The 16,235-nt window shown below is 33.9% G+C and overlaps 1 long non-coding RNA gene across 1 annotated transcript in view; it reads right to left on the reverse strand.

Annotated features, from left to right (window-relative positions):
- Positions 1-13,076, reverse strand: part of LOC119640242 — a 53,470-nt gene extending 40,394 nt beyond the window's left edge. The window contains exon 1 of the long non-coding RNA XR_005247628.1: positions 12,872-13,076. This is a non-coding gene — a long non-coding RNA (uncharacterized LOC119640242). The remainder of the gene's footprint in view (positions 1-12,871) is intronic.
- Between the last annotated feature and the right edge of the window lie 3,159 nt (positions 13,077-16,235).

A 16,235-nucleotide genomic window follows, 5' to 3' on the forward strand; every position in this document is an offset into this window, starting at 1 on the left:
ACGTCACACTTAACGCGTTTGTTTCTGAGCGACAAAAAACTTGTAATGTCCTCACCGTTCGAAAGGAAAAGAGCGACTCTCTTGCGATCAAGCTTTTTCGAAAACTTTTTCTTAAACTTTCCACACTCATGCAGCGAACTGAGAGTTTACCGAATTCTCTTTTGTTTTCTCTCTCCTTTTCCGCCCTTTTTTTTTGAAGCATCTGGCAAAACATGCATATGAACAAGCAGAGGTCAACGAATGTCACACGGAGTTTAAAACTTCTTTCTTTTTTCTTTTTATTGTCCACGAATTTTAATAATAGGACTTTGCATATTCGAAAATCTATTTCTCAGCCAAATAAACTGTACTCTGCATATCTGTATGTTCCGTTTTGTAAGTGGGGGAAAAGGAGTACTTTTTACAACATTTTTGTAATTTTGGGATATATACAAATTTCGTATTTTTTTACTATTTTCTGTTTACTAGCCTTTAGATGTTTGTTATTTTTACTTTTTAGTTAAATTTTGCTTACCAATATTTTGGTATACAACGCAAATATTTATATAAAAATTTTGTTTATATTCATAGTAGCATTTGTGTATGTTTAACGAGCACGTCTTGAGTTCTTTTTATTTTGCAATGTTAACAAATTAGTATTAATTAACAAAATCCCTTTTTAAAAGAATTTAGTTAAGAAAAGAAACGATTCTTTAAAATAAAAACGAGCATTACTTCAATTGTTACTTTTTTTTTATATCTTCTTTATACAATCGGCAAATAAAGCAACCGCTTGCTTGGGCCGCTACCACTAGACTCTCTGCAGACAAGATCAAAAACTAACTCCTGCAAAACTCTCTTTTCCTTTTTTTCCTTCTTCTTGCATAGCAGCAAGCCGCTATTCTTGTGATCACGCGATTTTGCGTAACAGGTTGCCGTTATTACTACTTTTTCGGCAGCAGCAGACCGACTGATCTCCCTTCAGCAATTGACTCTTCATTCAATTCTATGATATTAAATTAAGAGAAATGTGAGAAGCTGTTATTTTCAAGACGAAGTAGTTCAAGACGGAATATGTTATTGACTCACGCAACTTGGAGAACGTGGACTCCTTCCTTGATCAAGGTAAAATTTTCAACAATAAAATCATAAAAATTTACATATTGAACAGTCTTACACTAAAGTTGGATCAATGCTAGAATTTGTTAAACACTAGTTGAAAGAATTCGATGACCAATGCGTATCGATAAGACTATATATGAGCCTGCACTGGAATTCGCCTCTGTTGTATCTTATCATTGCCATGTTAATTGAATTGAATGTTTGCAGAAACAGTTCTCGATATATGTGCTAATAAATTTATATTGGGAGTATCTTGTCCCTCTGTTGTTATATGCACATAGGTTACTTCACTCGGGAAACGTAGTGTATTCTTCGGTATCAGCCTCATAACAAAGGTGATGTATGCAATCCTTGAGTTCCTGAGATCAATTTTTATATATCTAAAAGTTTTTACATATGTAGAGATGTAAATGAGGCTAATAACCTAATACCTCGCTCGGTTCCTATACGTTTCATTAAAACCACGTTGTTTAACACTAAACCTACCAACATTTCATGTATACCTATTCCTAACATATGTATCTTAGTAAAGTAGATAGTAAACAAAATATTTTTCTGATGCTACAATAAAAACTTGTTCCCCGCTTTTCGATGTTGTATGTTTTACTTACTTTTATGCATTTTCATCACATTTTTTACAAATTACAGCATTTTGTATTGCACATTTTCCACATACGTATTTTTTACGTTTTATACAAATTTTGTTTGTTTTGTTGACTTTACAATATCTTATTTGACAAGATCTCCGTTCAGAAGAAACAGTGTTTGTATTTATTATTGTTTTTGATAAGCGATCTTTGCTTATCTGTTTCTCTTTCTGATATTCGGTCCCAAGTTCTTCTGTCAATTGAAATAAATACTCTTGCCTCGATATTTCCTCATCCGTCGTTTCTTTATATAAAATCCAAGCATTTATCCCGGCTAAATCTAATAGTAGACTCATAGTTGTCGAGAAAAATGATGGACACCATTTCATGTTCCATTAATATGATAACTTAATATTTTTAGCCTCATATGTGCCGCGTGCATATAGAAGTCCAACAAATGCATATAAATTTGCAATAGATAAATTCCATTTCGTTTTCAAAACTCGAAATGCCTCTGATTCCATATATTCTCTTTTCAATCATTTCATGATCAGTAATCAAAGAATATTCTGATTTAACTCTGCCCTTCATAATATTTCGTTTAGCGTATCCTGTCGGTCCTGATATTTCCTTGAAAATATTAGGTTGGGGAAAAAGAAATCTATTATTTTTATATGAACTTCAGGACTTTATTTAATATGCTTCAGATTGTCCGATTTGGGTCAAATATGCACCGTTTTGTTGTATGATTTGTGGCCATTTTAAAGGTAACTTCAAAATGCCTCTCATAGAAGTCCTGGTCTCTATTTGCAAAAAACTCTAGTAGTCGATTTTCACAATCCTTCCTAGCTTCCAATTTTTTATCATTAAAAAATTTTGCAATGCAAGAAAAAGATGATAATCGCTTGGTGCCAAGTCCGGACTGTATGGCGGATGCATTAAAACTTCCCAACCAAGCTCCCGAAGTTTCTCGCGAGTCACTGGAGATGTGTGTGGCCTAGCGTTGTCCTGGTGGAACACGACACCTCTCCTGTTGGCCAATTCTGGCCGTTTCTGGTCAATCGCTATCTTTAAACGGTCCAGTTGTTGACAGTAGAGATCAGATTTTGGCGTTTGGCCATATGGAAGCAACTCATAATAAATAATCCCCTCCAGTCCCACCAAATGCATAGTAAAACGTTCCTGGCCGTTAGTCCTGGTTTGACAACCGTTTGAGGTGCTTCACCGCTCTTTGACCACGATCGTTTTCGCACAGGGTTATCGTATGTGATCCATTTCTCATCTCCAGTCACCATCCGTTTAAGAAATGGGTCTATCTCATTCCGTTTGGCCAAGGCTTCGCAGATGGAAATTCGATCCATCATGTTTTTTTCTGTTAATTGGTGTGGCACCCAAACATCGAGCTTCTTTTTGAATCCAGCTTTGTGTAAATGGTTTAAAACTGTTTTATGGTCGATTTTTAGCTCCTGGGCGATGTTACGACTGCTAAAATGCCGGTCAACTTCGATCATTTCTTCGATTTTATCGGCATTTTTGACGACCGGCCTACCTGTGCGAGGTGCATCTTTAACATCAAAAATTCCTGAACGGAATCTACGAAACCAAAATTGCACATAATTGGCTGTTACAGTATCGGAACCATAAACACTATTCACAATTTTAGCCGCCTGGCTTGCATTTTTGCCTTTGTCAAAGAAAAACTGTAAAATGTACCGAATTTTCTCTTCGTTCACTTCCATTTTTAACACGCTGTAACTCACAACTGAATGCACCAAACAAAAAACAGCAAAAGAATTTTTTTACTGCGAAATGTACAGTATGTAAATGTACAGTATCGGACATTGTTTGATCGATACTTTACGAGAAATCTATCAGTGCAGCCATCTACCGAAAAAATAATGGATTTCTTTTTCCCCAAACTAATATTATAAATCGATGTTCTTCTAATGTTAGATCGTTCTTTTATTTTTTTCCAAACAGTTCTGTCCATAGCAGTTTCAATCTCTTCCTCATTTTCACTTTCGGAACTAACTATGAATCTCTTTCTTTTTTGTCCTCTTCGTATTCAAAATATTCTCTTCGTCCGTATCGCTGTCAAATAAGTCACAATAATTTTCTGTAGTATCATCATCAGCATCGTAAACTTCTCGATCATCTTCCGAACAATCCTCGTTGATATAATTTATTTTGTCTAATAAATTGATATTCCTCGAATGTCTTGATATTTTTGGGGATGAATATACAAATGATAAAGTAAAGACTGAAATATAAAAATATTAATCAAACGGGGCAAAAACATTGAGAACAGAAATAAAAAAACAATTGTAAATCATACCACAAGATATTGTTGGGTCTGTTGACTTTGTTGAAACTCTCACGTATACCACGTAATAACTTTTATTATAATATAATTATAATATCTATTATACACTGAAATTTTGATGCTCTCTTTAAACGAAATTTTAAAAACGGTCATTTGACCACGCATGGTAGGCTTAGTGTTAATACCCGTCTATTGCCAATATCTTACCTAAACTAAACTTAAACTAAAATTTACGAATTTTATTATCGCGATAGAATACGGCAATGTACTAAATAATGTTGGTATATTTTTCATAAGCTTTGGCATCTTTTTCAGTGTTTTTTGTTGACGTGTACATTCGTAGTTAAGGTAAATCAGCTAGATAAGTGAAATTAAACTCGTAGCATTAACGATTCTTCTATTTAACTTGAAACTTTTTTAAGCCCTTAAACTTAAGCATTGTCTAAGTCAACTAAGTCTTTACTATAGTTGAATTCTGTATATATTTGACCATAATGAATAAATAAATCCAAACAAAAAACATTTTTCCAAAGGAAAACACCTTACATCTCCATCATCGATGAGCTTTAATGGTTGTGACTCTTCTTACGACCAACAAGTCTCAATTTTTGTTGCCGAATATTTGCAATGAAATTCTCTACCACTGCGTTCTGTTCTGCTAGCAGCTACTCGCACCAAATAATTAGCTTAGTTTTGGTTTCTAATTTGGTGGTTTCTAAATGTGAGGTACTTTACACAGTTTACGATCATTAAACATTATACTTGGTCAAGGCCGACCATCGAATATCCTACACTGCTTCGTCTAGTCCTGCTATCCGTTAGTTTTGCTAAAAATACAGCAAATATTACACATTACTACACATTATTTTTATGCAAACTTTTACTTCTCATGAAAGCCAGCATATTAGAAAGTTTCCAAAACATCCTATGACGTGATCTAAATTGAGCTAACCTAATTTACTTCCTGCTAAGGTGTGAATAAATGTCAATCAATCCAAACACATAAATTTGGACTAGCACTATTTTCCATACTTTTTGCCTGTTTTTCGTTTCAAGCACTGTTAAGTTAAAAGAAACGCGAAGTTAACAAACAAGTCATAACAGGTGCCTGTCATTGTATTAAGTATTTTCAGAATAATTAAAATGAACTGCAACGACTTTTTCCCGGGAAATAAGAAATTTATGCTTAGTCTAACAAAACATATTTTGCACGCACTTCTTTTACATAAACACAATGCTAGAAAGATTTTGACAAACCGACATAATTACCTAAGTTGCAGATAATTGCTGACCAAAGCAACGTTATTTTTGCATGTACTATTTTCGTTTTCTTGTTTTTGAATGATTTTTATGATTATAATTATGACGCTACATGGAATTGTATACAACTGATATTCTGAACGGTTTCCAAAAATTTTTTTAATTTTTCGGTTTCCATTATAGAAAACTAAGATTACAATTTTTTTCCATATAAGGACTTCCCTTCGCTTCATTTTGTTGCTAAATTAACATTATGGATCAATTTTCAAAACAAAATGTCAACAATTAAACTTCTCTTTCAAGAACTTACTCTAAATGAGAAATCTTATATGGAATGGAGTTCAAATTTGGTTCACTTAATGTTTACGTCAAATTTCTATCGTAAACAAATTTTCATAATAAAACATTAACAATTAGGCCTTTTCGGAATATAAGGACCTGCGTGGCCCAAATTCAGTAAAAATGATTTCCCTAATTTTCACAATGAAGAACTAAAAATTATTGTACTGATTATGCGTCTTTTAGTTACCTAGCGGTCATTTGAAAGGCGTACCTTGAAACCCGTTGGGTTAGCGTTATGTAAGACTGTCACGCATGGTATCCAGTAGCCAGCTTGACATCAAGAAAAAGAACAATATCTAAATATTTCTCTGCCTTTTGCATAAATTTTTCCAGTAACCATGCATGTTTGCAGGTGAATTAGATATCTCTCGTTACTTCTCGCGTTTTTCATTATGAGCCACCCAATCATAGTCAAAAATTTTAACCGAAGCAATGCGCAAGCTAATGGAAACTAAATTCAATTGGCTTAGCAAACACAAAATAAAGCTATATTTCGAAAAGGAACTGATAAAATTTAATGTTTGCATTTACTTTATTTTAATTTCTTTTTACACCCACCACTGTAAAATGGCGGTATACTAACTTTGGTTGAAGGCAGGTTGGTATTGAAAATGGGCGAAATTAAATAGAGCAGAAGCCCGGAATGGAGTATAAGTTGAAAGTAACTCCGTTTTTCTCAACAAAAATTTGCGAACTTTTATTCGTTGCACAGAAATTATAAAATTAGAAGACTGCAACGTACCACATTTACTTTACGAACTAATCTCTTTACATGCAAAATGAAAAAATCGGCCGCGCCCACGCAAAGTGATTAAAGTTTATTTTTTTTTTATTTTATGTTTATTTATCATAAAGCAAAGAAGACAGAATGTTTAAAACTATTTTGTACGTTCCTCAAATGAATATACACGTATTATTTGCCTACAAAAGGGTTAATTCTAAAATGAATACGGTGGACACTGCGAATACTTTTTTCTTATAAATACCAACAAAATGGATGTCAAATAAAAGAATTTAAAAAATAGTATGCGAAAAGCATAGTGGTGGGTATGCGAGATTCGTCCCCTTGTTTATGTTTGCTCGGTTCATAAATACAGGAATGAAAGCAGAGTTGACTAATGGCCCCCCCCAAAAAAAAACCGTGGAAAAAGTAGTGGTGCCGACTGCGAATTAAGTTAATTCAATTTTCAATTTTTTTTTTTATTTTCATTCATTATTTTCATTGTATATGCGACGTTTATTTATTTTATATATCATTTATAATTTATTTTATTTCCAATTTATAGCTTTTTTCTTTTATAAACCACCAACACTAATTTAGAGTAACCACTACTAACGTAAAACATGAGCAATTTTGCTTACGCCTGTTTCGATAATTTTAAGAGAGCGTTTCTCGCACCTCTTATATAGCTAAAATGGTCGAACCTCGCAACACCATACATCACTAGCGCCTAGAGTTTTTACCATGTAAATATTCAGTTTTCTTAGGAACGATTATATACGAGGCAGTCGAACAATTTCCCCGGCCGAAATAAATTTTTCGTAACAATTTGGAATGCCGAAACACTATTACACAGCGAGTTTTGTCGAAAAAATGTGAAAATTGCAATTTTTTGCCATATAACTCGTTTTTAAAATATTATGGGGGCTGGTCGAAAAAGTGAAGTTAAAAGATCGATGCGAATCATTTTCAATCCGCGTTCTTTTTTGAGTTAAAGCACGTCAGCGTATCAAACTTCATCAAAAGATCTCAAAACTTCGTGCCTGTGGGTTTAGTACAAATATACATGGACAGACGGATAGACAGGCTTAGATCAAATCATGCAATCTCATCAGGTATCCTTAAATCGCTGATGAAATGTCCGGCGTTATAGTAGATATTTTTGATCTTTCTCTAAAAACTGTCCCTCTACTGACGTGTTAGAACAGTAGGCATGTGCGACCAGTTCTAAGCTTTGATTCTTAGCCCCAGTTGACGCAGTACAGCAGGAGGATGTCTTGTTTTCCCATTATGAATAATTAAGATGAAGGTGATACGGACGGTGCAGCTTAATATCTATTCCTACGTAACATGGCGAAGAGGAATACTCAGTTTTTCATATGTTCAGCTTGTTAGGGCTAGCACTGAATGAATTTTTAAGAGTGAGATGGTAAGTTTGATAAGAGCACGTGTTAAGCAAAGGAAAAACGTTGCATTTTTAGAAACATAATTTTTTTTCGTAAGGGGCCCATTATTACGTGGGCTAAGTCAATAAATATGGCTTATATATCCACTCAAAAAAATTGTTGAAGAAAAAAAATTTTCTTCTGTTGCCATTTAAAAAAATGAAGTGTTATCTTTGGCGGCAGTCACTCAGCTGGGTGTTGTACCTAAACTAAGTTACTCTAACTTACTATCGATCTGTATCTATGTTCCTCTCCCTTACTTGTTTTCTTCGAGCTCTCATAAAGTGTTGCGTTGGTTTCATAGGCAATCACTTTTCAATTATGATCCTTTCGGCATTGTTCTAATGTTTTCAAAAACTGCTTGCTTCTTCCCTTTCTGCTAGTAAACCCAAGTTAATTCTTGACACTGGATAGATTATATAAACTTAGATTTGCACCCAATTACTATTTATTGTGGATGATTGTATCTACTTGGTTTATCCGTTTTACTCATTCTTCTTACTGCGAACCAAACGAAACAGAGAACCAAATCAAATAAAAACTGCAACGCTGCCAATCTATATACGTATTTATGTATTCGCTTCATATGAAGTTGAAAGAGTTTACCTTTCTGAGGTTTTTTCGTTAGCTGAACATCTGTGGATTAAAACAAAAACCTTCCTGAATAAGTTCGTCGTATCGACATCCAAATCGTCTAAATATTTTTGTAATTTTTTTGTTTGGCTATAGAATTTTCCTTTGAAATATTCTTTTATCAATCAAAAAAAAAAATTAAATGTGGACCAGATTCGAATCCAATCAATGTTAGTCTTACGTATATTTTCTTAACTAATTTCATAATATATGTATTTAAATGAGTGTGATTTTCACAGATTAAAGCTAATTACATGTATACAATTACGGAATTCCAATTAAATTGCTTCAACGTATTTTTAACAATAATCACTAGATCGTCCAATTTCGTATTATCTCTCATTGAGGGACAGAGTGAACTGGTTTACCCTTTGAGAACTTTATTGCAAAACTTTTAAAGCGTTTACTGCCAGTTGTAACGGATTTACGTCTTGTTTATACATTGCAGCGTTCGGAAAAATAAGTCATGGCTAAATGGATTCAAGGTCGAATGCAGCTCAATCAAATATCGTCTAGCTTGAAACGGAGAACGCGTGAACTTCTGTACATATATATGAGGTAACGCGGCCTAGCTCGTAGACGGTAGAGCGGTTGCCTGCTTTCTCTTGGCCCGCTGTGCCGCATTACAAAAAAAAAAAAAATAAATGTATGTATATAAACTAACAGCAAAATAAATGCCTTCAAACGGCTTTTTTTTGTTGTCCTGTGTAAGTCAGTCTGCAGGGTCTGTCGTCCGTCGTTCGTTGGTCCCGTCTTCGTCTGTCAGTATCCGTCCCCAATCCTCCTATCTCCACGCATGCGTGACGCCTTCCATACTCCACCTCAGCGGAGGGGTACTCCACTTAATTATTCATCCTTTTTTTTTTTTCTTAATTAACTAAAATAATCCCTGACTTTTGTCATCAGCTGTTGAATGGGTGACAGCTTCATTATTCGTGCAAATAATAAAGAGGTGCTCATGAAGTTACTTTCTTTGTGACTATTTAGTTTCCTGAGAATGGCCGCAAATGCAAAATTATTCGATTCTTTCCTTCCAATGCTGTTTGTATTCAATCGACGACAAACCCAAACTGCAAAACACCAAGGCAGGCAATTTCACCACAATACAAACTTTTAAGTCATTAACAGGGGCTTAGCTACTTGCCCTTTTTACCAGGATGTGTTGAATAAAAAAGATTTTTACTTTTTCTACTCTTAAAAAGGGTTTAACGCACACTTTATTTACCGATTTTGTGTTAGTTTCAATATAAAAAAACGAAAACTTGAACTTTTAAATAGTCATTAAAACACCAGCAAGTAAAATCAATCCAATTTAGCACTAATAGAAATAAATAGTTGTTAACATAACCGCATATGTTTCTTGTTTTACTTTTTAACTAGAGATTTTTTATTGTTAACAGATTGCTTTTCCTTTCGGTACCTTAGTTTATTTGTTCTTCGACGCATTCTTTCATCTTCTTTATTTTTCTTCTCTTCCACTTTTGCCAAATACATTCCTTTTACCAAACGAGTTGTTTCTAGTTGTTATAAATTGTTCAATATGAAGAAATTATGCAATTGGACACAAGACTTGTAATAATGTTTGACTAAAAATTGCGAGGAATAATGTACCAAATGTTTCTGTTCATTTTCTTTTGAATTTCCATTATAATTAACCTTTAATTAAAGTAAATAACCTTTTTGCATAGGAAATTAAAGAATTAGTTACTATTTTTAGACTTAGTTTGGCTTTTACACTTTATACTTATCATAGATCCCTCTAGAACAATTTTCCTTGCCGTTGAGACAGAACTATGCATAAGTTTCTTATCCGTAGTTAACCTTGCAATTTAATTTAACGTAAATTTTCTTCATGACTTTATATTTTGTTTCATAATTGATATGCTTTTTTTCTTTTTAAAAATACTATCGCTTATTTCTTTGTTTTTCTCTAATGCCTTTGTGTGTTTTTTTGTGTTACACTTAGGCTCCTTTCTTATACTCAATTTCACTTTAAACCCAAGATATTATTAATCTTTTTCTTATTAGTATTTTTTCATGCTTTATTAACACTTACAATGATTTAAACTAAATCTTGTATCGATTACATTTACAAGTAGAAAACAAGATTTTTAATTAGTTTTTCTTTTTTTTATCCTTTTTCATTTTTAATAAATTTTTACTACAAAGAAGGTCAATTATTCTGATTTAAACGTCACCATCGTCTTCCATCCGATCTCTTTCACAACTCAAACATCACTGCCCCGTAGCCAAAACAACAACCACCGGAAACTTAACCATAATTTTCTTGCTCTCTTCTCCCAAATTGTTTCATTTTTCTTTCGCTTGATCTCTTTGTGCGTAGCGGCAAGCCGCTATTTTGGTGATCATGCGATTTTGCATAACGGCATGAAGTTAATACTACATTTACGACAAAAACAGACCGACTGATACCCCACCCTAAATTTGTTCACGGACGTTAGAATTTTGTTCCTCAGCACGGTCATCATAGCCCTAGTTCATTTGTCCTACGCCGCAATAAATCCTTACATGTTGTAATAGTTTCCCATCCATAACGGTGATTTAACTTGTTTTAATCTATTTTAAAAGCCGTTCTTTATGACAACCGTAGTTAATTACTACGACTCTACTTTTATGTCAACAAATTTTAGTGAATATATATTTGTCTGCTTGATACTTGTTTATTTGAAAATGCACCTGCTCCCTAACTTTGAAACTCTCCTCTATAAGATAATTAAGATCATGCAATTAGGCGCCCTTGTATTAGAGAAGGACGGTTTTTGCTACGCCCACATATAAATAAGAATCCCGCGTTTGGTCTCTCGATTCGAGTATGTCCAATATTCTCATCGCGTAATATTTTCTGCAAATGCATATCGATTTATACTTTTTCGGCTAATATTATAGCCAACTTTTTAAATAAATTAATAAGAAAAAATGAAGAGGATTTTCGAATTTATCTGAGGTAACGTTATGCTTGTTTATCCTTAATCTGTAGTAATTGGATTAATTTTCCACGGGTTAATATTTGACGCGTTATTTATACTTAGGAGTATATCCAAAACTTGGGAAAATTTTAATATTTGCCTAAGCAAAGTTTAGTTAATATATTGTTAAAATTAAAAATTGTATTTTTTAATTCAAACATACAAAACAAATTAAACAAGGGTAAGAATGCTTTTATTAAGATTGTCGTGATTATTGAGTATTTAGATCTCCATTTACTTTTTGTGAGATAAAATGTTACCAAAAATTCACAAAATTGCTTGAGAAAGCGTTACTTCCAAAAAGAAAACATGTGTAAAGGAAAAAATACATATTTATCATTTGTACAGGCAATTCATGAATAATGAATACTCTCATGAAATAGAAGATAAATATTGCGGTGGGTTGTAAATTTATTAAAAATAGTTTTGAAATCTTCATTTACGTTTTTGGTCAAGAAATGCATTCAACTTATTTCCAATTCATAAAAATTTCGATCGCTGTTATGTGCAGCGAATTTATGTTTGTAAATTTTCCTCCTAAAGAGACTACGCAGAACGCCAAATCTCTTTCCTCTTTATCTTGCCAAATTCTTCGGCTAGAGGAGTCCCTGGCCAACATAAAGTGAATAAAATGCTGCAGTTGATTCAGTATCTCAAGTGAATGAATCTTTCATCATCCCTTATTTCTACTTATTTTCTAGGTTTTTAGTTTTCTAGCTAACATGATGGACAAGTTATTTAACGCTGTGGTTAGCGTATAAAAAATTATTTTTTATAAATATTTGTAAAAATTTCGATTTGTTATTTGTTTATATTTTGTTAATAAACGTTTCTTACTATCTTGATTTGCGACAAGCTTCAAGTGGATGACATGCAGTTACACTACAATATGCGTCATTTAGTAACACACCATAAAATTGTTGTTATAACGATCATTGGCCTTACACCGGTAGGGTCGTATTAAGCCATAAGTTAGAGCGATTGTCTATCCTTGCTTTATACTGTAGGAATTTTACCTTATTGACACTAGCCTGTCCTTGATTCACCGACGACAGCTTTCACTTAGAACAGAGAGAGTTATTTTATTTTTCCGTCCTGAGCTTGAAACCTTTTCGCCTTTGATTCACCATCGGCCGCGCTCTGAGAGCGCTGTTAAGACGAACAATGGAAAGACGATCTTTCTCAACGAGAGAGGCCATAGCTCTTTTCGTGAACGTATTTAGCATGATTAGTAGTCTACGCTTTGTACGATAATAAAGTTGTTGGCGAGAAATTTAAAGTCTAGTGACTTGTGCGTGACGTCGAAGCCAGCATCGCGTATATAAAAGGGCGGCACCCTCTTAACCTACAACTATTCTGTAACGCGAATCATGCACGTGACGAGCGTAATTCTTTTCACTTTCTCCAATTATTTTATTAACCATACGATTTTCAATGGCTAACATTGACATAAAGAAGAAACAGATACTTACATACACCACTTGACTTTAAACGTAGGACTTTCTCGTCGTGAAGTTTGATTACTGCGCGTTTCTCATGTGAATCTTGAATTTGTTGATCGATTTTGGCTGGTTTCAATCTATCAGATGGTACGGGTTTTCCTGTAATGTTTAACGTTCAGTCAGCGGAATAACCTTGCAAGGTTCAGTAAAGGGATGCTGTAAAGCCTTTCATACGGAATCGTTGCTAAAAAGACAAAGAAACATGTTTTCATATCTCGAGGAACATATCAAGGTGTATATCTGTATGGATTTAATTTGTAAGTTGGCATGTTTTGCATATTCTGGCAACATGTTTCCATCCAATTAAAATTTATCGAGTAAATCGAGTCGGCTACGAATTGACAAGGGAGTGCTAAAGGGAATGCTATTTCGTTCTGGATTTGATAATCATCCCTTTGTATTCCTTGAATATCCTAGGAAAGATAGGTCGCTTATCCCAAATTCGAACTTTTGAAAGTTTATATAGGATTTTAAACGGTTAAAAAGTGTGTTAAATTGTTCTTTATACTCTTTCAAGTTTATAGAAGCAATAAGAATATCGTTAATGACAACATATGAAACCTTTTAGGACTTCGTACATAAATCATTGACAGGTTTGTGCGGCAATACAGAATTATTGCAAATTCGAAAAGTCCTATTGGCGAGATAATGACGGTTTTGGGTGCATCTTTTTCTTCAATAGGAATTTGAAAAGAGAATGAGCTTTCCACAAATCTATTTTAGAAAAGATTTTTTTGCCATGTAAATTAGCTGAAAAATTGCTGAAAAATTTGACACAGGGTATCCCTCCGAAACCGTAATTTTTTGAGAGTTCTATAACCACCGCATAGGTGCCATTCGTTATTAGATTCTAGAACAGAGTGTGAGAGATTTGTCCAGCTGCTCTTCGACATATACCTAATTGCATCGTAGTTAGTTTGAGCGGTTTACAATGAACAGCTAGTCCCTTTCTTTTTTTTTCGATGACATGAGTCATTAAATGTAAAAGTTTGGGTAAAATGCATGACGGTTGCGTAATGTCTTCAAATTTCGATAATACATGATGAGATGGTTAATTATCAGAAACTAAACAACTTTCAACGTAGAAAATGTCATTCTTGATTGATATGAAACAACATGTGCTTGACTTTCCAATGCTATCGATAAAAGGCTTTATTTCGACGTCGACAAGCAATCGAAAATGTTTTAGAAAGCCAGAATCCATAATTGGTTGTAGAATTTCAGCAATTATAAGTTTCCACATAAATGGCTGAAATAAATTAAGGTTAAAATCTGAAACATTTTCTCCATAAACGTTAATAAACGAGTCATTTGCGGCTTGAAGAAGCAATTTGTCTGGTTTAGAACGTTTTTGACAGGCAGACGGCGGAATTACCGGTATGTCGGCTCGTGTATATATAAGGAATTTACAGTTTGAAGAATTATCTCGTACGAAAAAGGTGACATATTTTAGCTTTTCCTTCATAAGTCGCTGTGGACGAAAAATTTGTTTTCCTTACAATTTTTGCATGTTGCTCGAAATGTGCCTTCACATTAAACTTAAAATGGTACCGACGCAACCGTTCAGATGACGTGTGTGATGCTCTTTTCTTCTTGGTGTGGCTTCTATTTCAATATAGTATGCGGTCTTGTAAGTTAATTACATCGATATGTTTTTTCAATCCACTGGTTTGGGTTTGGATATTACAACGCATTTAATGCTAATTCATCGAGATCACCGAGCTTACTGAAGGACAATTTAACTGGCTTCTAATCTTGTCTGTTATAACCGTGAGCTTATCCAAGCTTTTTATGCTGGCTTATAAAGTGGCTTTAATCGTTGACGGTAAACGTTGGAACCATAAAGATTTCAGCAAATTACCTGACGCTTTTACCGAAGATAGTTGACGCATTTCACGAAAAATTTCGAAGATTTTTTATCATCAAGGTTACATTTTCTAGTAATTTTTACAGATGTGTTTCTTCGGATTCTTGAAATTTGCCTAATAATACGTTTTTAGAGTTTGGCATGAATATTGAATTCATGCATTTCCAACGAAGGGGTTGGCTGCGTTAATGACATGGCTTTCAGCAGTGTTGACTAGTGTATGATGTTTGGTATTATCTAAAGTAATTTCAGCTTTAAAAAATTGACTTTGCATTTGTCTGAACCAAAGGAAGTTTGCTTTCCAAAAATGTTGTTTTCCTGCAACCGTGGATCACTTATTTCTTCGGATTGTGACATTTTTGATGATAAATAATAAGTGTGCCCTTAAGTAAATAATGTAGCTATTTATTGCTACGTCGGTGTCGATGTACTGCCCTCAAATCGTTGTTTCCGTACCAAAGACGCAACTGATCGAAATTTATTTTTAGTAAGAAACTCGAACTTTTACTGCACAAATTTTTCAATTAATTTCTGGTCTGCCAACATTTTGTAAACTTACCACCTTTTTTACAATGCAAATATATCTTAAAAAGACACTTATGAAGATTAAAACTATCAATGCGTCATTTACTCACACGCCAGCAGTTCTAAAACGAAGATAGACGCTTAGCGGATAGCCGTTACGAGAAAGTGAACGCAGTTCGGCTACAAACAAGCCAACAACAGACATAATGTATTATCTGTAAGAGCCGCTGATTTACGATAAAAGCAAAGTATTTCAAGTCGCACAGTCCTTTTGGAAAAGATTATGTCACCATTTAAAAACTTGGTTCAAATGTGAGCAGAGTAAAGTAACACAACATACAACTTGTAGTATTTCAACCGCCGTTACGGATTTAAACAATGCGTACCTAAAGAAGAAGAGCGATTAAGGGTATTGATGCTAACGTTCATTCCCTCTACCACCTACCAATGCCAGTGAAGTGCCGTTTAGATCTACATTGATCAATCATTTTCGTTCCGAGACAAACATCAGAATAAAAACCTACATTTGCAAGAAGGTTTGATGTTTCAGAAAAAGGTGGGTGAGTAAGTCGTTGTTAAACGGCGAATACAGCGAAAATTCTGATAGAGAATATTCTGTGGGGCTGTCCATAATTTTTAAGTGCTCTTAGTCTATTACAGAAATTTTAATTAATACTAAGTTTTTAACCATGAGGGTCAAGGCGAGTTCCTACAAATCAATTTCGGAAAGCCATAATATTAACAAATAACAAAATTATATTTTTTTTTAAGCTAAAAAAAAGCAAAATGCAAATATTTCTTAAAAATTATAAAATGTTTTAGCAATGGAATATAAAGGAAAAAAAAAAGCTGATATGTAACTACCTCCGTGATCCCAGGACATTTGATTACTTTTATTATATTTTACATGGAATTGTCTTGGCTGAATACAGTGTTCATGGA

Source organism: Glossina fuscipes, unplaced genomic scaffold (genome assembly GCF_014805625.2).
Source record: "Glossina fuscipes isolate IAEA_lab_2018 unplaced genomic scaffold, Yale_Gfus_2 116, whole genome shotgun sequence".
In the NCBI taxonomy this organism is placed as follows: Eukaryota; Metazoa; Arthropoda; class Insecta; order Diptera; family Glossinidae; genus Glossina; species Glossina fuscipes.